A 23996-nucleotide genomic window follows, 5' to 3' on the forward strand; every position below is an offset into this window, starting at 1 on the left:
GTGTGATGCCTCTGGGACACATGAACAGATACATATGTCTCACTGAACCACATAGAAACAGCATGGGTCTCCTCAAAGACTGTTCTGGCTAACTCAGAGAAAGCTCCTAGGATCTACTGCATAAGGAGGAATATAAGGGCTGGCGTACAGACACATCATTTGATGAAGCAAGCAACCATCTAATGATACTGATAGTAGAGAGTTCTCTGTAGTCAAAGATGTGTCCTCTGAGCTGTGGACAAGTATGACCAACTTCAGGACTTCATGCCTTTCTACCATTTTGAATTACACCATTGATCCTTGACATCTCTTTGAACTCTGATGACAACAGCCCTGATAGCGTTTCCAGTTTTGTCATTGTTATTAACTGTATATAAACGGTGAACAAAACCTTGTTCTGTAAGTGTGACTCCATTTGCTACAAGCTGTGCAATCCCCTGGGAGCATATAACTGCTGGAGGTTATTCACCTCCTCTCAGATATCCAATGCCCTCATTGTGCTGATGTTACACAGTCAAGCATCCATCTTCTGATTATAACAGAAAACGTTATCCTGTTTGAGTCAGTTGGGCTGTGGACATTGCTATGCCTTCTGCAGTGGCCCCCAGTGATATGGATAAGTCTTGTCTCATAATACCGGAAAAGAAGACACATGTCAATGACTACCTGTTATTGGGCTATGCTTCTAAATAAAGAGGCCTTGCATCACTGTGCCAAAGTAAATTTTCCACAAACCACTATCTGTATGTTTGGCTTGTAGAATTCAACCATAAATGGCCATAAATCTTAAGAACTTCCTTGTGTGCATCCAACATCTCTGTCTACCCCCACCACATGACCAAAATGCATCCCTAACTGGCTGTAGCATCCCTGTGTTGCTTGGCTGCCATTCTAGAAACAGAAGTTTGCTTCTACAGCTTTCTCTGTGCCTTCATATTGGCTAACCTCTCCACAGCCCCCAGCAAGTCTCCTGTCAAAAAGTACATGATTCCTCTGAGCAACCATGGAATAAGGAGGGAACAGCAAGGGGGACATAACTGTACTCTACTCTGGGCACTTATTAGGAAGGAGGAAAACGTCAAAACGTGTATCATGCCAATACAGTCAGAAAATAAACTAAGTACAACAGTGAACATGTATAAGTTCAAACACTGCAAATACACTTGGTATAACAGAAATGTTTTCTTTGAGTATTTCATTTTAAACTAATAATGATGTTATCCGATTTCCTAAAGCCTATATTTATCCCAGACCCAGACCAAAAAGCCCTACTTACAGTGCTGATGAAAAAAAGGCTTATTTTTATTGTCATTGTTCTGTATGTAACTTACAGCGGGAGTACTAGACTGTACTTTTACAGGCAGTTGTTGAGAAATATCATTGGACAGTATAAAAGAACAATATGGGAGCAGTACTACAGAAAAGGGTTTATAGCTGTAGGTTGGGTCTGGAGGCTGTAGCAAACATGGCAGATATTTCACTGTTGATAAATCATTTGCAGCCACATTATTTTTCAGGCTATACTGTGAGCTGTCAGGTGAGTGAGTTATGAAATTGTCAGTGTGTAACTTTGAAGAAGGTGTATGTGGGGGTGTGTGCACGTGTGCGCGTGTGTGTGTGTGTGTGTGTGTCTGTGTGTGTGTGTGTGTGTGTGTGTGTGTGTGTGTGTGTGTGTGTGTGTGTGTGTGTGTGTGTGTGTGTGTGTGTGTGTGTGTGTGTGTGTGTGTGTGTGTGTGAGCATGTGTGTGTGTGTGTGTGTGAGCATGTGTGTGTGTGTGTGTGTGAGCATGTGTGTGTTAGCACTAGGTCATGTTGCTCCTGTTACTCTCTGGACTACACTACATCCATGGCAGCTCTGTAGTATCTCAGAATGCATCACTTTATTTCTGGTTCCTATAGTGCCATCTTGTCATTATTGTCCACCACCGAGAAGTTACTGCGTACAGCGTATGTTTGTTGACAGCTGAGTACCCCTTTTCTGTCAATGATGCTGCTGTGCTCAGTGTTTTGGTCTCCTCTTGAGCTATTACTGCCTACTCAGTGCATCCAGCACATGGTGGAAAGTCAGAGATAAAAATCAGCTCATGGCATAGAGACAGACAATTACTCCCTGTCTATCGTACTCACATGGCGTAGAGTTAGAGCCATAATTCCATGCTCCATATACGCGAGTCCTGGTGTAGAGTCAAACTTTTACTTCCTATTCCTCGTAGTTAGCACATGGTGAGTGCCCGAAACATTACTCCCTACTCTTCACACTCAGTGCATGATTTGCAGTCAGTTATTACTCTCTGCTACTTATACTTATATAAATACTTATATACTTATACTTATATAAATACTTATATACTTATACTTATATAAATACTTATATCCTTATACTTATATAAATACTTATACACTTATACTTATATAAATACTTATATACTTATACTTAGCTCATGGTGTACATAGGGTTGCCACCTTTTCAAATCCCAAAAGTGGGACATTTTTGGTACAAACATCAGAATTTCCAGGCCAAAACATACCCACGGCCAGTACAAAGAACAGAACTTCACTTTTTTGCCTAAATAAAAGCTAATTCGTGTAGCATTTTAGTTGCTTATTCTGTTTCTTATAACATTTGGGTGTTTCAGATACTCAATAACTGTTTTATGCAACTATTACATAAAATATAGGAAATAACTTTGTCCTAAAATCTCAGGACATTTGCCATTTTTACAATATTTTGGCAGGACACAACTGCCCAAAGAGGGACTGTCCCTCGCAAAGTGGAACAGGTGGTAACCCTAGGTGTACAGGCAGAGCTGTTGCTCATAATTCTGCTTACTCAGCAGATAGGTAGACTCATTTCAGCCACTATAGCATTCACCCATCTATAAAGCTGTTACATATTATTTGGCTGCTTACAATTTAGCCGGTTGTTATCAGCTATTTAACAGCTGGACTGGCAGAGTTCAGCTGAACACAAAACACCTACAATGTGCTACCTGTAATCTTATGAACAGTGTCTGAATACCCATTTTTCTCTGGAGTTATACATTTATTTCAGTGTCATTATTTATTAAATAGGCTCTAGTGATAGTGAAACATTCCAAGATAGGTTAATAAAATTTATAATCAACAGTACTAAGAAAAAGGATATCTCTGAAACCCAAAGTTTATCTTGTTTGAAGAATAAGTACATATTATCTGAAGAATTGTTCTTCCTTCATTAAGAAGAGCAAAGTGTTAATATCTTATTGTTTGTGGCAAGCAATAGAGCATTTCTCCCTGGGCCACCACTGAAAAAGAGCACTAGCTCAGTTGGACTAGCCCAGTTAACAAATGTCAGATAAATAAATAAATACATTTTAGGTACTAGGACATGCAATAGATTGTTTATCTAGTTTAAGAGATTGTTTATCCAGTTTAAGAAATAACCCTAATTATATTCTGACATAAAAGCATAAATATTGGCATTTTAATTCACCAAATGTTTTCTCAGCAGCAAGAGTTATTATGAAAGCATCGTGTTCATTTGTCCATCTTACCCACAGAAGAAACCTAAAGATATCTGTCTATCTATCTACTGTATCTATCTATACATACATGCATACATTTACACTGAGGATATAGGGTGATTTATTGACATCCACTTAAGCAAATGTGGCTTTCTGATGAATCTATCCTTCCAAAACTACATGCAGCAAAAATAAATAAATACATAAATAAAATAAAAAAAATCTCACACACTCCCAGAAGGAGACTATACCTCCCTATCCTCACTACATTTTGCAGACAAGAGAGGTTGCTGTACTTTGGGGAAAAGGAGCTCCTCTTTTGCAGCAATGATGAATAATTCTGAATTTTTTGACAAATCATACCACTTGCTCCAGAGATGATGCCTGTTTGTGAAATTTCTCTTACATAAGTGCACACACACCCACACACCCACACACACACACACACACACACACACACACACACACACACACACACACACACACACACACACACACACACACACACACACAAAGGCATGCTCATTGTTATCACTGACGCAACACATCAGTACTGATACTCATGCATCTGTGTGTGTGTGTGTGTGTGTGTGTGTGTGTGTGTGTGTGTGTGTACACACACACACACACACACACACACACACACACACACATATATATATATATATATATATATATATACTCACACATATATATCTATACACACACACACACACACACACAGACACACACACACACACACACACACACACACACACACACACACACACACACACACATATATATATATATATATATATATATATATATATACTCACACATATATATCTATACACACACACACACACACACACAGACACACACACACACACACACACACACACACACACACACACACACACACACACACACACACATATATATATATAGCTCTCTCTCTCTCTCTCTCTCTCTCTCTCTATATATATATATATATATATATATACATATATATATATATATATATATATATATATATATGGCTCTGGGATGTTTGCTCGAGTGAGCAAACATCTGAATCCATAATAACCGAACACACTTTAATGAAAGCGCTTTTATCAAAAAAGCGCTTTCGTTAAAGCGTGTTACAAAAAAATAAAATAACATTTACATTTTAGCAGGGGGGCATTGCCCCCCTGCACCCCCCCTACTTTAATATTCTCCCTTTGAGATCACACTACAGTGGGGAAAATGGAAATTTCCCTTACCCGCATCGTAGTACAGCCTCGGCAACAGGCATACTTGCGTGAAAGTGCTTCTTCGGTGAAAAGCACTTTCGCGTAAGTATGCCCGGCCGTTTGGGTTTCGGTCATTTGCTCACTCGAGCAAATGTCCTAGATATATATACATATATATATATATATAAATATATGTGTGTGTGTATAAACACACATAGATATAATATGGTACAAGTTAACACTGACTGACACTGATTTTCGCAACAGACTACACTGCTGCGTTTTTATAATGAACATTATTTTGCCAAATGTAGGATGTATCTAATTTAGGGATATGGTTTGGATTAAGGTAAGTGGCTCTGTGCCTTAATGCTAGAATTTTTAGATACATTGAATGTTTTAACATTTTCATTGGAAATCTGTGTACAAGCATTTGTGGTTATGGTTAATGTATGGGTTAGGTAAGGGGATAGTTTTAGTTTTTTTTGTGCATGTGTATATGTATGTGCTGCATGCATAGTGTGTCTGAGTTTCTTGTCTGGTAATACTATCAGAGAAAGGATTTTTTTGTGAGATAATGTGCAGGGCTGGGTTTAGGGTCACAGTTAGGATTAAAGTTAGAACATGAGTAAGGTGGAACAGGTATCAATATTCAATGTTTGTCTGGTGTTATTTTTAGGACTTTTTTATGCTAACTGATCTCAAAAGCAGAGGGTTTGTTCTAATGTTGAGATCAGTTGTGTTTTAGTTATTGATTTTTTTTTTTTTGTGAAGTGAATTTTGAGTTTAAGAGGTTAACTGAGGAACTTTCAATCATTCTTCAGACCTACTTTGGATAGGGCTACATGTTAATGACAGGGACGGTGTTAGGGGAAATGGCAGAATTATGGTTAAGTCTAGCACAGCTGCACTACCTTACTCATGTGTAATAACCCTAACCATGCAGCTGTCATTAACCCCAGCCCTACATACTATTTTATCAAAACCCTTTTTTGTAATATTAGCACTGCTAAACATACTGTCTGTCTCACACACACACGTGTGTGCACACAGACACACACACACACACACACACACACACACACACACACACACACACACACCACGCGCACACGCACACACACCCACACACACACTCACAGAGACACACACTCATGGCTACTACACACCCCACTTACCTGTTTTGAGAAAACACACACAATAAAATGTCTTTTCTGGTGAACCGGACATTTGACCTTAAAACATCACACTTACACCTGTTGACATAAGCATATGATGATCAAACCAATTGTGCATATATAGAAACAGTGAGAGAGAGAGAGAGAGATCATCCACAAAAAAAAATCCAGTACCTTCATAAAATAAATAAATAGCTTATTTATTGAACATCAGCAAAAACACCTTCTTATCAGATACAGATTTGGCCCTTTGGTGCCTTTTTGATTGTATAACAGACCTTCAAAGATTCAACAACTATATAGCAATTCCATGTACAATATATGACAATCCACCACCAAAAACAATTGCAATGAAATGTACAAAAATACAAAACCATATACAAAACTTACACCTCAGACTTAAATATTTGATTATAGCAGGACAAAACTGTAGCGGCAGTTTCCATTAAATGAAAATATATGACAGATATTAAAATGTATAGATTAAAAGCTGTCATTTAAATCAGGAGAGAAAAAAAAACACCAAGATTGATAACATAAAGGTTTTTTAATTAAAATGGAATACATATGCCTATTTCTCTGTCAATCCTTATAAATGAAAAAGTAGTTGCCAGATGTTTAAGCTTGTGTTTACAAAGAACACTCCTTTCTCTGTGAAATCTAATGGCATTGATTTGTAGTGGTAGTCTCTGTTTGAAAAAACAAGAAGTCTGGCCTACATAAAGTCCACACTGACAGAAAGCAATGTAAATAATGCATTGTGTATCACAAAAAATAAAGCATCTGATTTGGTATGACTTAATTGTGCTGACAGAAGTGAAGAAAGTCATGTTTCTAGTAGCTAAAAAATCTCTCTCCCCACTAGCATACAAAACACATCGTCCAAAGCTTCCTTTAAAAACCTCATTAGGCAACATCTCAAGCAAAGTTGGCAGTGTCAGGATTGCTCCCCAGGCCAGTGAAAGCGGATAAGGTACACATACTAAACCTAGAGTACTTGATAATAGTTTTCACTCTTACTCACAAACACTGGCTAATGTACAATGTATGTACTGTACCTGCGTACTATGTATGTATTCTACCTATGTTCCAAATTTCAGCTGTACACCACAAATCTATTAATTACCTTTATTTTTAAATTAATATTTTCTTGTTTGTTTTCTCCACTGTAACTGTTGGTGTGCTGCATACCACTGTAAAATCATGTCTATTGTAATTTGTGTGTATACTGATCGGGTCTAAATATTTAAATGTATCTGTAATTTTTCTGTGTGGAACTTTTCTCCCTGGGCCTCTGCTGAAAAGGGTCTTTTCGGCTCAGTCCTCTCACTCCTGGTTAACAAATGTAAAATAAATAATAAATAAATAAATGTTTTCCTATGTTTCAATAAAATTTGACCTAGTGTCTTGTCCTTTTTAACAATAAAGTGAATAAAGTCAGAAATAAAATCACCAAAAAATATATTATCCTTAAGAACGTGCCAATATGAACTCTGCAATTGTGCCTGTTTATACATAAAGATAAGTACGTAGTGTAACTACCTGCTTTATACCAGATAGGTTTTTCAACCTACTAAAGTGACTGGAAGGGGGTATTTTACAGTTGAAGTTATCAAGTTATAGATTGGTAGTGGAGCTATCTTTAGCTGTTATAGGCTAACTCTAAATGTGGGGCATTTATAGTCAAAGGCAACAGGTTAAACATTGTAGAGTGTAATGGGGTTATTTGTAGCAGTTATCGGCTAACTCTATACGCATTCATTGCAGTTAAAGGCAACAAGGTATACATTGTAGAGTGTAGTAGAGTGTAGTAGAGTTATTCTTAGCCATTGTAGGCTAACTCTACATGCAGGGTACTTGCAGCTAAAGGCAACATGTAATATATTGCAGTATCTTGTGGTGTTACTTTTAGCTGTTATCGGCTAACACTAAAAGTGTTTTTCACAGTTAAAGGAAGCAAGTCATACATTGAAGAGTGTACTGACATTATTTGCAGCCATTATTGGCTAGCTTGAAATGCGTTTCAGCATGTGGAATGGGTTTACGCACTATTGATACCTGTAGGAAGGTCTGCTGAACCCTAGAAAGTGAATGTCTTGTATATCCGTGGTACAGGCCATGTTTATTAAGGTGTTTGTAGTGTAGCTCTATTTCAGTACTGTTAGGTGTATTTTTGAAGTTGCAACAAATGATTTGATAGGTTTTAAACTACTCAAGCTGTTCTGATTCTAAGGAACGCCAAGAATGCTAAGCTGTTAAAGCGTTTTAGCGCGAGTGTAATCTAGCCCCATTTATGTTACAAAACAGTGAATCCAGCCCTATTTATTATATACAACAGTGAATCTAAACTTTATTTTGTGTAATATAGCACTATATATATTATAGAGCAGTGTATTTAAAGAAGTATTGGTGGAATATAGCCCAAACTAGCTGCACTGTCCTTATCTACTTCAAAAACGCTACATTACTATAGAGTCTCAGGATACTTGAATCCACATATGTGGAAACTTGAATATGACACAAGCTAATCTATATGGGCCCTATTTGCATAGTTTATTTATATGCACACTACAATGTTGTAAATGTCTATTTTAGATAGTACACACCATGTTAGATTAGCGACTGTGTTTTTCATACTGTTTCTAAACTGCATTTGCTTACATTCTAACTGTGTACCCTGTTCTGTTAGCAGCTGTGTTTTTATACTGTATCTAAACTGCAATTGCTTATATTCTAACTGTGTACCCTGTTCCTCAGCATATTACTGTTGTATGCATAATGTTCTGCTCCATTTTAGAGTGGTATTATTGCAGCTTTGTTGAATTATAAGATGCTATTGTGGATGCTGTTACCCACTGAACTGTATCTAGCTAGCCTTACAATTCTTAATTGATACTTGGTATATGTAAAATAGTGACCAAACATATCTGATGTTATGTGCTAGCATGTTCATGTTATAGCTTGCTTTTGTAAGTGTGTTTAATACTCTGCATTCCTTGCCTCTTTGATTCTCTCTCCCTTTATATAACCAGTTGCCCAACCTGCTTGTACGGTGCTAATATTGAGGAATTCCCCTGTCTGCTGAACAGCAACCTACTTCCACAGTAACCTGCCTAAACTAAGGAATTGAAACTCTCCTCTCCATGTGATACAGTCCCTCAAGGAAATTAAAACAAATAAATGAAAGTATGTGTCTTTCAAACTACTGTCAATAGATATATACTGTTTAATAGTCCATGTTTTAATTTACACTTCCAAGCCAGGACGGCCAGCAGCTAAAACATTTCTTTTTCCCCTAATAGCTTACCTTCCCCCCTTGTACCCTCTGTAAGTAACTGCTATCCTTCCCTCTTCATATTCTAGACCTGCAACCTCTCATTAAACATTTTCTCTGCTGTACAGCCTTTGACCACTTGGTGGCATAATTTTCCCAGATCTATCCTACTGTCTCAGAATATAACTCCCAGCCATCCAGCTTTTTATAGCTTGCCTAAGTTGAAGTCCCACTCTATCCCTTTATTTATTACTTTACATCACTTTACTTCACTGCCTACTACCCCTACTATCAAGGATCTTACCTCCTAACCTTTCCCTACCTACACTTACCTTCGTAATCAGCTCTACACTGATTGTTCTCCTTGGATTCACTCCTTCAGTGGCTTTACCCGCTCCATTCGCCCTGCGAGCTCACTACGCTCTCCTACCCTTCCCCCAATTTCCACCCACCCCTAGTGCTTCTAGATTTATATACCTTAGCCACACCTCCAACCATACAACCAATCACATGGTCCAACCTCTTAAAGTTATAATACCCATTTCCCACTAATCATCACCTTAATTAACTATCTCTACTTCTTCCTGCATATTAACATATATTAAGTTCTTCCACAATGCCATCCACAACTACCCTATCACACCACAAACCCTTACTCTTATTATCACGCCTAACTATTCTAACTATACCTTACCTACTTACTTTCTATGAACACCATAGCTTTCTAGGATCTCACAACCTCACAAAGCAAACCTCTACACCAACAATATTAATCCTTCATAGCCATACATACACATCCTGCCCACAAAAGCATTTATCAGCTAAATTTCATAGACTCAGTCACATTACGTACTACAGACCAAGAACCAAGAAATCCCAGGACCTAATATGTAAATTCTTAAAACACACTTTGAGAATACAATCCCACTCCCTAATAAATGATGATATACATCCCAATCCTGGCCCAAACTCTACCACAACCCCTGAGCCACACACATCAACTCTTAATAATACACACTTGCTTACCAGACCCCCCCAAGTCCCTCCTAATAGCTCATCTCAATATTCGCAGCATAAATAATAAAGTTGCCCATCAACATGCCCTCATGGATTTACATTCATTTGACATCCTCTGTCTCACTTGAAACTTGGCTCAAGCCATCAACTCAAGACAATGTGGTTATTCCCCCTGGCTATAATATTCTGAGATTAGACCATAATTCTAAAAAGGGTGGTGGAGTAGCTATACAATACAAATCTGGATTACAATTGACAACTATAGACTCCATACCTCCACTAACTAGTAATGCAGACATTCTTATTTCCAAAATTCAGCTTAACATATGCAAATCCATATATATCATCTGTATCTACCCCTCCCCAGGCAATAAAACTATTACCTTAGAGGCTATTCTAAATTGGCTTTCCACCAACTACCCACAAGAAACTATAGTACTCGGTGACTTTAATATTAACTGGAAGGGCTGTACATCTGATCAGCCTGCTACTCATATAAACCTTTACGGTTTTACTCAAACCATCACATACCCCACCAGAACCAATAAACATAGTAACAATGAAAGCACCCTTGACTGGATTCTCACTAATACTAATCACCAAACTTACAAAGTAGGTACCCTCCCTGAAGATATAAGCGACCACTCACTCACCTTCTTAATCAGGTATAAGACTGATATTCCAAACCAGACCATTTATAAGACAATAAGGACTAATAAAACTTTTAACCCCGACAGCTTTCAAAAAGAACTTGTATCTTGTGATTGGTCACCCCTGAAACACCTACCATTAGATGATGCAGTCATGTACTTTAATTCTAAATTCTTAGCCATTCTAGATTGCCATGCCCTAACCCGCACAATCAGAATTAGGACTAAACCAGCCCCATGGCTTTCCAAAACTACCAAACAAAAAATACTCCAAAGAAATAAACTCTGGGCTAGCTGGCATACAACAAAAAGCCCTTCAGATCAATTAAAGTTCAGACAGCTAAGAAACGAAACAAAGAGAGCCATATTGTCAGACAAAAGAAACTTCTACTGCCAGCTTCAAAAAACCCACCAAAATAAACCTCAAAAAATCTGGTCAGGCATCAATAAACTCTTACACCTGGGTCATTCAGTCACTCCCACTCCCTCAGGCTCTGATCACAACAATCACAACCAAACAGCCAATTATTTTAACACTTTTTTCACTGAGACCATACAATCTCTTGCTAATCAGCTATCCTCTGACACCAGATCTTCCTCATCAGATATCACCAACAGCTCACTATTCCATTTTCAACCTGTTCCTACATCCTTTGTCTGTACCCTCATTCAGAAACTTAAACCCACCGCCTTCTCTGCAGATCTACTACCTGCAGAATACCTGCAAAAAGCTGCAAAAGCTATAGCCTACCCCATATCCATCCTCATTAATAGAACTATTTCTGAAGGCACCATCCCATCAATCTGGAAAATTTCTCATATTATCCTCCTGCATAAAGGTGGTAATTCCAAAGATTTATCTAACTATAGGCCTATAGTCATATTATCCCCACTGGCAGAAATCATGGAAAAATGCATTCATAAGCAACTTTTAAACTACCTACTAGAAAACAACTTACTAGCCACCTGCCAACACGGCTTCAAACCATTTCATAGCACCACCTCTGCTCTCTTATCCTTTACTGATTGCATTAATAGAAATCAAAATAGTGACATTCTATCCTCAGCCCTCTTTATTGATCTGTCAAAAGCCTTTGACATGGTTAACCACAACCTCCTCATAAACATACTCAAAAACTTGTCATTGGATGCACTTGCTATACAGTGGTTCCAATCCTACTTAAATAACAGGAAACAGGCTGTACTATGGGAAAATAACCTGTCCTTCCACCTCCCAGTTGCTCTTTGTGTTCCACAAGACTCCATTCTGGGTCTTCTCCTCTTCTCCATCTTTACAAATGACCTATTTTCTGTAATACCACAAGCAACCTGTATCCAATACACAGACGACTTCACACTAATATACTCAGCCACTTCTCCATCTGAACATCAGTCCCTAACTCAAAAAGTCTTTAGCACAGTAGAAAATTGGCTTCTACACCGATGCCTCATCCTGAACCCTAAAAAAACAAAAATGCTACTATTCACTCCCACCCGTAGGGCCACCCCACTAAACTTTACTGTTACATCTAGCAATGGTACTATCATATCTCCTGATCCTACCACAAAACTACTTGGAGTACTAATTGATAACAACCTCACCTTTGAGCCTCACATCAATAACACTATAAAAACAGTAAACAAAAAATTAGGTTCCCTCTACAGGATCAAACCCTTTCTGACTGCACTAGCCAGGACCACTATCGCCCGTACCCACTTAATCTCAACCCTACTATACGCTTCCCCAGTCTACACTAAACTAGGTAAAAGCAATCTGAACAAACTGGTTATTTCCTACAACAATATTGCCAGATTTGCAACTGGGTCAACCTATAGAACCCATCATTGTAACAGTCTTAAGCAACTAGATTGGTTAGAGTTGTCAAATCTAATACTTTTGTACCAACTAATAGTTGCCCATAAGATCTTGTATCAAACAGCAAATACACCTATACTCAATAACCTTATCACTCCCTATAACAATCTCAAGATCTTACGCTCATCAAACAAACTATAAGTACAAATAGCTAAGACCAATAATGCAGCTGGTGACTCATTGCTTTCCAATACAGTGGGTAAAACCTGGAACACCCTCCCTAATCACCTAACCTCCCTATCCTCAGTTACCCTATTTAAAAGCAAACTGAAACCTTATCTTAAATCACATTGGTTATGTCCCTGTGCTAACCCAGACTAACTTCCTACCCTGCCCCAGGACACCAATCTTCCTACCTGTTTAATTAACTACTAACAATATTATGTATGTGAATTTAGAGTTTAATAGTGTAATTGAACATACTTTGTATGCATATCCATAGCTGGTATGTACTAGGATTATTATTATTTTATTTTTTCTTGATTAAGATATCATATGCAATGATATGTAATGATTGGCAAAACTTTGTATTGTACCTGTGTTTTTGTAAATATTACTCTGTCTGTGGAATTTTTCTCCCCGGGCCTCTACTGAAAATGGACATATATCCAGTTGGACTAGCCCGATCAACAAATGTAAAATAAATAAAAATAAAAAAAAATATCTATATATATATATATATATATATATATATATATATATATATATATATATATATATATGGATCTACTTCACAAGCTCAAAGTTTCAAAACTGCAAATGGTCAAAAAAAATATACCACATATATGTCTGTGAAAAACATTGTTAGTTTCTCCTATTTATATGATTGGTGATGGATATTAAGAGTCAGATTTGACACCAATAAGCTTGATGTCCACCTTAGGGAAGTGTTTTGAAAGATGACTCCTAAATGATTAGTGCAACAGAAGAGCTATCTTAAGTCCACTGATATGTTCAGGCATAGGTTTATAACTATCAGCTTAATAATAATCAATTTGATTGTGTTTTACAAATATGTAAACATGATCTTTGCTTTGGATCTTACCGTTGTAGCTGGTATTTGAACTTGGCAGAAACATTTTTCACACTGACATAACATGAAGGAATTAGAACATTAAATTCCTTTATTCAGATCATTACACCAAGCCCTGGATTCATTACTGCCGGTCAAATAGAACATTTGGGGTCACTGTCAAAAGGAAAGGAGTGTTATCATAGGTATCCCCCAAGGATGAGTGAACAGTCCCATGTTATTCAATCTTGTTTTTTTCCACCTTTAAAACAGCAAAACTGGATCTAAAAGAATGGTGAACAAAGCCCCAGTAACAGTTAATCAGCAAGAAATAAATAAAAAAACACCAGACACAGAAATGCTAATAATTCCTTTTGATGACCACAACACTGAGGAGGATTATTACTCCAAAGCTTTGTGGTGATTAAAAGGAAGTATTAGCGTTTATAAGTCTAGAGTTTTTTATTAGTTTTTTCCACCTTTCTCAAGTTTCCCCATGCATAGCTTGCCAAATATGCAGATGCTTGCAAAATTGGAATAATTGTCACATCTAGCAATAATATAATTAAATTAAATGATTCTATAGTAAGTATCGGTGAATGGTCTGAAAAACTGAGTTTATAAATCAGTATATCCAGATGTAAATAAATAGTTTTTAGAATATGTTCAGTAGAATATAACATAACTTTCTTTGGTAAACGTTTGGAACAAATGAACATGTTTAAAGAGCTTGGCATTCTGATTAAAAATAAGTTAAAATTTAAGGAGTATACGAATCAGGTCACTATTGAAATGTCGACACTTGAAATGCCTACTGCTGACAAGCTGAAAAAAATGATCAAAACTATGTGAGAAGAGTGAATATTAAGCATTACTCTTCTCCTTTCAACTTATTTTTTTTCAGGGACAAGCCCTCCTCCATATCTCTACAATGTGGAGGTCAAGCTCCCCACCCCCTGATGTTATATAAACTGGGTCTAAGACTGCCATACCTCAGAGAAGAGTGAATATTCTGAAAAATGGCCATCTCTGTAAGTCAGTTTCTTTGGCCATTTATTCTCTGTGTTTTAGGACTCGTTCTCACATGCCCTGACATTTCAAATGGTTATCCACTAATCACCGTTGATGAACTACCATGAAACAGGTACTAGTTAAGACAATGGCAAGTAAACGCCCTTTTTATTTAACACATTGCTATAGATCCTACATTTGGCCATTATTACAGTATAATTCTGCTTTTAATGGATGTAATCTTATGTAATCTCACTTGGGTCTGTGCAATGCAGATTTAAGTTAATAACATGTTTGAAAAGTTTGGCATATAAAGAAAGAGATAAAATGTGTATAGTATTTCATATAGACAGTTGCAGAGTAAGCTATGCCTGGCCTTTAAGGTCCATAAGTCTGAATTATTGCAGGCTATGATGAAGTCACACATTCAAGTAGCACACACACACACACACACACACACACACACACACACACACACACACACACACACACACACACACACACTTTAACTAAACAAAAAATAGACTATGGACTAAGCTGCCTGACTCTATTAAGAATTCTAATAACTCAGAACATTTAATGAATCATAGGACTCAGTAATAGAGATGAATATGTTTGCTTAGAACATGGGTTTAGAGAATCACTGATCCTCCTTAGATGCAACATTCCAAAGAGGAAATTAATGTACAGGAAGAGCTCGGTAAAAATAAAAGTGCTTATTCTGGTATAAAACCCTTGTGCTTAGACTGAAATAGTATCATAGGAGATTACTAGCCTATCAATCTGGAGGTCATTTTAAGCCTAGCTGTTTCAACCCAATGTAATACCATAGAGGTACTAGTCAACAGCCAAAATTGCATTTAGTGATGACTACCCATGTCCAGGAGGGTTGTGGGTGCTAACTCCAGTAAGAATTTACAGTGCCCCATCCACTCATCCGGGTTCCTCTTGAACAGTATCATAGAGGTGCTCTGTTTCACATGAATTGTCAGCTTATTCCAAAGATTTGGCAGTCACTGGGAGTTAAATCTGTCCCTCCAGCATGTCCTATTTAAGTTGCAGACCATGCCCTAGACCTATTTGATTTACAGATATCACAGCAAAAACCACGATCCACACTTGAATTGAATAAAAAGCACAAGCTCTTTAATACGACAAGACCAAAGGCAAATTGTTGAGTGCTTTCATGTATAAAATACACTTCCTCAGAACAAATAACAAGCCCAGAAGCTCACTATAAATACTTAAAAAACCGCCAAAATTAATTGTTTAAAAACTACGCCCTCACCATGTTCTTAAAAAAACAGTACATAAGTCTCCCTTAAAAAGTCTATACAATACAGAGTAATGTGACAGGGATTTTAGCTGGTCCATGTAAGGCACATGCTGCAAGCTCTTCATCTTCTTTGTTAGAATCCTCTGAGGTCTCTCTAATTCCTGTACATGCTTAGTACGGTACATACTAAATGGGGCATTATACTTAATTATGGGCCGAATAAGTGCCGAGTATAGTGGGGTTATAACTTCTTTTGCTCTCAAGATGATGACTTTACTAAACAAGTGAGCTATGTGGAAAACTTTCCTTACAATGGTAGACATGTGGTGGTCGAAGTAAGGTCGCAGTCAGTCTGTGATCCCAGGTCCCTTACCACTCCATGGGTACTTAGGGTAATGTCATTGATTTGATAGTGTAAAGGAACATTGTTTGTGCTGAAGGGAATGATGATGCATTTCTTTGCATTCACTGTGAGGCCATGACTAATACATCAGTCACTAGTCTGTGTGAGACCATCCTGGAGTATACTGTCATTTGGGGATTCAATGATTGCATCTAGTTTGCAGTCATCTGCAAACTTGGTCAGCCACAACCCTTTAGTTTTGACCTGAACTTCTGATAAGTCTATACCAAACAGTAGGGGGCCCAGCATTGACTCCTGTGGCACCCCTCTAGTAACAGGTCTGCTGGTTGATGTGGAGTCACCCATTTTGATAGCGTGTGCCCAGTTTGTGAGCCAGTTGGCAACCCATCTTACAACAAAGGGCTTTACATTCAGTTTGCTAGGTTTATTGGTAATGCCTGAATGTGGGATAGTGTCGAAAGCCTTTGTCAAGTTGAGCTATGCTGTGTGCACAGATTTGCCCTCATCAGTGGCCTTGGTCATACTTTCAAAGAAATCCACCAGATTTAACAGGCAGGATCTTTTTTTCACAAAACTGAACTGGGTAGGATCCAGGGTTTAAAGGTCACCTATGTCTTTATTTATGAGGTCTATAATGATACATTCCATGGTCTTACAGATGAGTCTGGTTAGACTTATGGGTCTGTAATTCCCTGGGTCTGTTGCTAGGCCACCTTTGTGGAGGGGAATAACTGTACCTGTTTTCCATTCTGCAGGAACAAAGCCTGTGGTTAGGCTATGATTGAAAAGGGTACTTAATGGTGATGCTAATTCATGTTTTAACTTGATTAGAAGACAGCCCAGGATGTCATCTGGTTCAATAGAGGTCATGTTCATTGCCTTGGACAGGGCTTTGAGGATCTGCTCTTCAGATATGTAAGGTGGGGGGGGAGTCTGGGGAGGGTTTGTTGTAAGTTAGGAGGGGATAAGGGAGTGAAAATTTTGCCAGACCTATCCGCTAGCAGGTTTGCTATCTCTGTGGGGTCAGTGTGTGTGAAAATGTTGGCCTCCAGTTCTGCACATGCTTAGGTCCTACCATTTAGTTTACATACATAGCTGTAAAAGGCCTTATGGTTATCCTTGGCAGTACTTGCTAGGTTTCTCTCAAAGGATCTCTTGGAGGATTTAACAAGTTGTCTTATTTGCCTGTTAAGGCTGAGGAGTGTGCTTTTCCGTTGTTGGGTCCTTGTCTTTGTTTTCTTGGACAGCAACCTTTTGCATTTAGTGTAGAGTTTGTTGATGCTGGAAGTCCACTAAGGCAGCTTGATTTTACTTGGGGTTCTGGCTTTGATTCTATATGGTACAGCCGAGCTTATAGACTTATGCAAGTGATTGTACAGGGCTTTAATGTAAGCTTCGGCATAGTTACCACTTTCAGCTTGGGGTGGGCCTTGGAATGCATTTATGCCTTCATCTAGGAGGGTATAGTTTACCTTGGTGAAGTTTTTTAGTCTGATTTCACTCTTTGTGAGTTCTGGTGATAGTGTCAGTTCAAAGGTGACTGATCTGTGGTCAGTTTTTACTAATGAGGTTCCAACAGTTGCAGCAGTGCACCTGTTTGACATGTTGGTGAGGACCAGATGTAGAATGTTTGTTCCTCTTGTTAGGATATGAACAATTTGTTCCAAGGCATTTTAATTCAGAAAGTCAAGGAACTTTGGTTCTAGTAAGTTTGGGCTAGAGTAAGTTTCCCAGTTGATGGTGGGATAATTGAAATCTCCCATTACCAGTGTGTTCAGTAAAATTTGGATTGTGTTCAGTTTGGTTAAGTAAGCTTTGTGAGTGTCATGACTCATGAAGGGGGATCTATAACTGGCTAGGACTTCAATGGGAGTCTTACCCACTGTAACCTGGGCCTGGATTAACCCCATCGAGTTGTCCAGTCTAACTAGACGTGAGGTGAATTTATCTCTAATATAGAATGAAACACCACCTGCTTTGGTTTTCACATATTCATTTTGGGATCTAAAGATGTAGAAGACATTAACGTTGCAGGGACGGAGTGCTCCCTGAAGCCTTAAACCAGGATTCTGTGATTGCACAGATATCTATATGTTCTAGTGACAGACGTGCTTCCAGGTAGTGCAGTTTTTTGATTAAGCTCCTAGCATTTAGCAGCATGACCTTTATTTTGTTTTGATTGGTTAATTTGATGTCAGTAATGTTGCTTTTGAGACCCTGCCTAAAAAGGGACTATGGGGGAGGCAAGAGCTTTTGCCAGCAGCTGAAAGCCTAGGGGTGCCAGGTGCAAACTGTCTCTGGCAAAGCAGTTAGGTTTGTCGACAATGGCTTCTCAGGTAGACAAGAACTGGATCCCCTTGGAATGACACCAAAAACTAAGCCAGTTATTGAAATCAATCATATTTTTGTTTGTTTATACTGTGGCATCATTCTAGGTAAGGCTAGTATGCTGCGTAAATCTAGGGACATATCTGCCTGAGACACATACTCAGAGAACTTGACCATGTCTCTCTTCATATAGCCCAGTGAGGTACATCTCAGGTCATTCACACACATAATGCTACTTGTTGCTGAGAGATGTGATTTGACGAATCCTGGCACCAGACAGGCAGCTGACTGTGACTTTCTCCTATCCAACCTGGTGAGTGGGACATCCATGTGTCTCACTACTGAGTCTCCAATGACAAGAAAACTTGATTTTTGAGGGTTACGCCTTCAATTGCTATTTCCTTTGTTCTCACTAACTCTGGCTCTTACAAAGATTATATTAACAAGCCAGAAAAATACAATAAAAATAAATAAAATAAAGATAAAAGAACTAAAAGCAGCAGTTGCAAAGATCTGCCATTTCCTTTTCTTTCCTCTTGTTAATGATCATGTGCAAACTGCCAAAATCAAAGTAATTTTGTCTGTTGTCAAACTGCATTTCCTTAAATTGCTTGCCTTGGCTGTCTCTCTCTCATTTATTTTGCATTCTCGCTTTACTACTTTTCTTTTTAAGGATGAGTTTTTACAAAATTCCCTTATATGGCCATAACTTACTCCATCCTCATTCATTACTCTGCAGGAAGTTCGGATTCCTTACTGTATTGTTGACATCACAATGGGTTCAGCAGAGTCCATTACCTAGTTATATAGGATTTTCAGACCGGGGCAGTTTACTTTTACTTTTTGCCTAATTTTCAGTTTTAGGTTTAGCTACACATTGTTGGTTAATCTGATATTCAAACCTCCATGCATTCTGTTTATGCAAAAACAAATGTAAAAGCTCTATGTCACACATGCACATAAAGTGCAGCACAAAGTTCATAAATCTTAACTGTTGCTGATTTTGCCTAATATCAATGAATCTTTCATCTGCCCAGATCAGCCCTGATTTTGCCTCATATTTTTACCATGTCCATCCCTCATAAAAATTTTGATTTTCTAGTAAATCACTAAGAATTACAGCCAGACACTGATGCCAGATTTTAGAGTTTCATAGTTTATAGTTCATTTTTCCCAAAAAATACATGCTAATGCAAAACCAGTTCCATTAATAAATGAATATGCTCTCAACGTGTGTGCAGCAGTAACCTGATATTTTACTTACAAAAAAAGACGCAAAGGAAATAGACCCAGCCTACCAGTACAGAAAGGGCAGTGAGCATTCAACTTTGGATCATCAAAGTAACAAGAGTGACAAGGCAAAGACTGGAAGTACAGCCCTCATAAGTCTGTGAAGATAGAAACTTTGTGAGCAGTAAATAAAAGTAAAATGAAATAACAGAATAACCAGTAAATTTGATTTACAAAGCTAGAAGCACTCCTGTCATTCCAGAAAAAAAGAGAAAGACTAATGGTATGTGTAAAAATTGGTTACACATGATCTTTCAATAGCAAGCAGAAAAAAAACAAAGCTAATGCAAGTAACATGGGTATGTGTGCGTGTGTGTGTGTGTGTGTGTGTGTGTGTGTGTGTGTGTGTGTGTGTGTGTGTGCGTGTGTGTGTGTGTGTGTTGCAGTTCTGGTGATGATTTAGACAGAGTCTGATAGCAACAAGCTGAACATTTTTATGGTGCCTATTATCAATCTGGAACATTATTCAGTCATTCATTCATCTGAGTACACAGTCAACAAACCCAATACGTCAGAGTGTGTATGTGTGCATGTGCGTGTGTGCGTGTGTGCGTGTGTGTATGTGAGTGTGCTTTTTAATGCATCTGAGAGCAATAAGCTGAAATACAGTTATAGTGGCTATTATTTACTTATAAAATCATTAATTTCATCACAATCAAACATTTGAAAAGTGGGCACCCAATAAAGTAAATATGTCTGTGAATGTGTGTGGAAGTATGCTTGTTTATGTATGCTTGAGGGAGGAAGAGTGAGGAGGAATGAATTACAATGCCTTGAACTCCATCTGTTCGAAAGTACTGACTTAAATAAGTTACTTTTGATATCAGTTACATATTTCTTCACTTGTTTGATTGGAATAAAACATCTGAGTTGTGCACAATAAATTAGGCATAATGGCTAACTTTGTGTGTATGTGTGTGTGTGTGTGTGTGTGTGTGTGTGTGTGTGTGTGTGTGTGTGTGTGTGTGTGTGTGTGTGTGGGATTATGTGTGTATATATGTATGTGTTGGGGGACACAGACATTATTAAATACTTAACTTATACTTTTTATCTGAAATACTTCAACAACAGTTGCATATCCTATATTAATTTTTTCAAACATTAGATGAAGGTGAGTTTTACAAGAAAACAATGAACCTTCCAGAAGTGGAAGTGTAAAAGTCAGTTATTTCCTTGTAACTCCCATCCTGTCAGGCATTATTGGTTGCCTGTAATGTATTGGAGTCTGTGCAACTTCCTGACCTTCAGGTCTGAACACTAGTTAACTAGTGAACTATAAACTTCAGGAAAAGTGGAAAATATACATTTCTTTTCTTTTCCTTTTTATGCATTCTTTTCTCTGTGCTTTTTTTGACTGCAAAGGTATTATTTATTTATACACTGGAAGGTCCCTACATATTGTATTGTCTCTGAAAAAAAAAACAATATTTATATTGGTGCATAAGCACATAAAGGTACTTAAAATAACACAATGACCTGCATATGTAATACTGAAGCATTCTTGAAATGCAACAGATTTATTTTATGTTAGAAATTTTGACCTTTTGATGTGGTGCATGTATTTTCTTAAGATTTAATAAAATAGGTGTATCTTTAACAACTAAAGAACTGTTCAAACTGTAGTCACACTTAAGAAGAATGCTAGAAATAAACTAAATCACTTCCATTAGTACAAAGGAAAAAAAAACAAACAAACGCAGAACCGATTGTTTTTAGGGCTTTCATTCATTTATTAATATCACCATGACAGTAGAAGGAGCACCAGGTTAGCATGTATCTACGATAGCAGGAATAGAGCACTTGTAATGTTGTTGTTTGTTTTTTCCCAGTTAGGGGTCGCCACAGCAGAACTCCGGTCCGCTAATGATTGGCAGTAGATTTTTTATGGTGCCGAGTTGCCAGCCCAATGCCCAACCTTCAGCAAAGGCACGCCCATTCACTCATGTCTTTTGGAGGCCACTCGACCGCGGGGAGAACATGCAGACTCCACACAGAAGGCACTCCAACCATGAATCGAACAGGAGAACCTCTTGCTGTGAGACAACAATGCTACCACTGCGGCTTCCAGGATTAGAGCATTTGTAATTTGATGTAATATATTGTAGAGCATCTGTAATATGCTGCACTGTAGTGTCATACAGCATAACACAAGGGACGGGGTGAGCACATGCAATTTTCTGACCTTCCCCACATCATAGGTTGACTTTGATATCTACTCAATCTCTGACACTACACATTTTGTAGGACATTTTTTTCTGACAAGTACAGGTGAAACATTGAAACATGTGCCTCCTTTTTGTGCTGAGTGGTTACATAAGGATCAACCATGTTAAATTATCTTTCTTTTCTATAGACAAAATGAATAGCATTCTAAAGGCACTGCTGACTCCAAAGCCCATTCAAATTGTGAAAAAAGATTTTTCCCTTTTTAGCAAGAATACTTGGTTAAAGTAAAATAAGTCAGTAGTACCTCTGGTTCTATAAAAATTGTGAATAGAACAGTGAGACATATCTCACTTGTTCTAGAATTACATGGCGGTTGTTTGGCATTAGCAGCCAAAAAGTGTCTCAGAAGGCCTGACATATTGCACTTTCTTAGACTCTATCTGTCATGGTGTTGCACAATGTGGTTCCTTCTTTAACTGTGGAATCCAAAAAATATATATATTTATTCACTGAAGTACGTTGTTAGTTTTGTGGCCTTTGTTAATCTTCACCCTTAAAGGACATTTGATTGCTTTCTGAGACTAAGATAGCATGGTATTTTCCTGATTCTTCCTTTAAACATCAGCATTATTACATTTTTTTTTACTTTGACATGAATGAAAGGATCTGTAGAAGATGTTTTTCATTTTTACAAAGTTTACTGGCGAGTTATAATGATATTCACTGCCGCTATTGAAAATGGTAATGGGCTTTTCCTTTGACCTTGAGTGAAGTCCAAGATATTGTAGTTTGGGAAATTTGGAAGATAATGACTAATTGTTTTGGTATTTAGCTCTGTGTTCAGTATTTAAATACATCTGACTAGTGAACACCTCTTGGAACAGAAATGGACTTCAGTATTAAATTGCAAGAATATTCTAAACCAGAAATAAAATACATTTCTGTTAACCCAGAAAGTCACTTGCGCTTCTTTTCTCTCAAATCCTCTATTAGAAGCATACCTCATATGAGTTAAAATATGCCATAAATGGTTTGACTTGTAAAAAAAAAGAAACAAAATAAGAAGTTCCCTTTACAGATAATGAGCTATGCACTGATTTTAGTATCAAAAGTGTATCTGGTGGTACTGAATTGTATTGCAAATTTGTAAAATCTGACATCTGACATCACTGGCATCTACCATATCCTGTCAAAATGTAGGTTACCACATTGATTCTGACCCACAACCTGCTTTGATAAGATTTTAGTATTGATGATAGAATAAAGCTAACATTAATACAGTAAACCTCAAGAACAGTTAATTTTTGATGTATTTCTATTGCCCTATTGTATTTATCATAATTTTTTTCTAACAACTACTGCATGCATATGCCTCCTTAACATGACTGTGTCACATTTCATTTCTGCTTTATTAATGGAAATATGAACAATATTTCATAATGTATAGATCCTTCTGCACTCTTCACTAACTGAGGCCCTGTATATCCTACAATGATGTTTTCACTATAGATACCTACCATTTCCTGATGGCTTTCAAATGTCACCTTGTTTCCCAATGAATGATGTACTTCAACAGATATTATCCTGAATATTAGAATAATGTTATCAACAGATATTATCCTGAATATTAGAATACTGTTATAATAATGTTAATATTAATGCAGTCTGACCCCCAAAGAACAGTATAAGTTGATATTAACAGTCTGATGAGACTAAAAATGCACTGTTCAGAAAGATACTGTAGAACTGAAAAAGCTGATTTAATCTGGGTGAAAGCCTTCATCCTGTGCCTACTTGGGTGTTTTCTCTGTTGGAACAAAACTTATAAATCAAA

This window comes from Protopterus annectens, chromosome 1.part0, assembly GCF_019279795.1.
Source record: "Protopterus annectens isolate FY-2018-M chromosome 1.part0, PAN1.0, whole genome shotgun sequence".
Classification (NCBI taxonomy): domain Eukaryota; kingdom Metazoa; phylum Chordata; order Ceratodontiformes; family Protopteridae; genus Protopterus; species Protopterus annectens.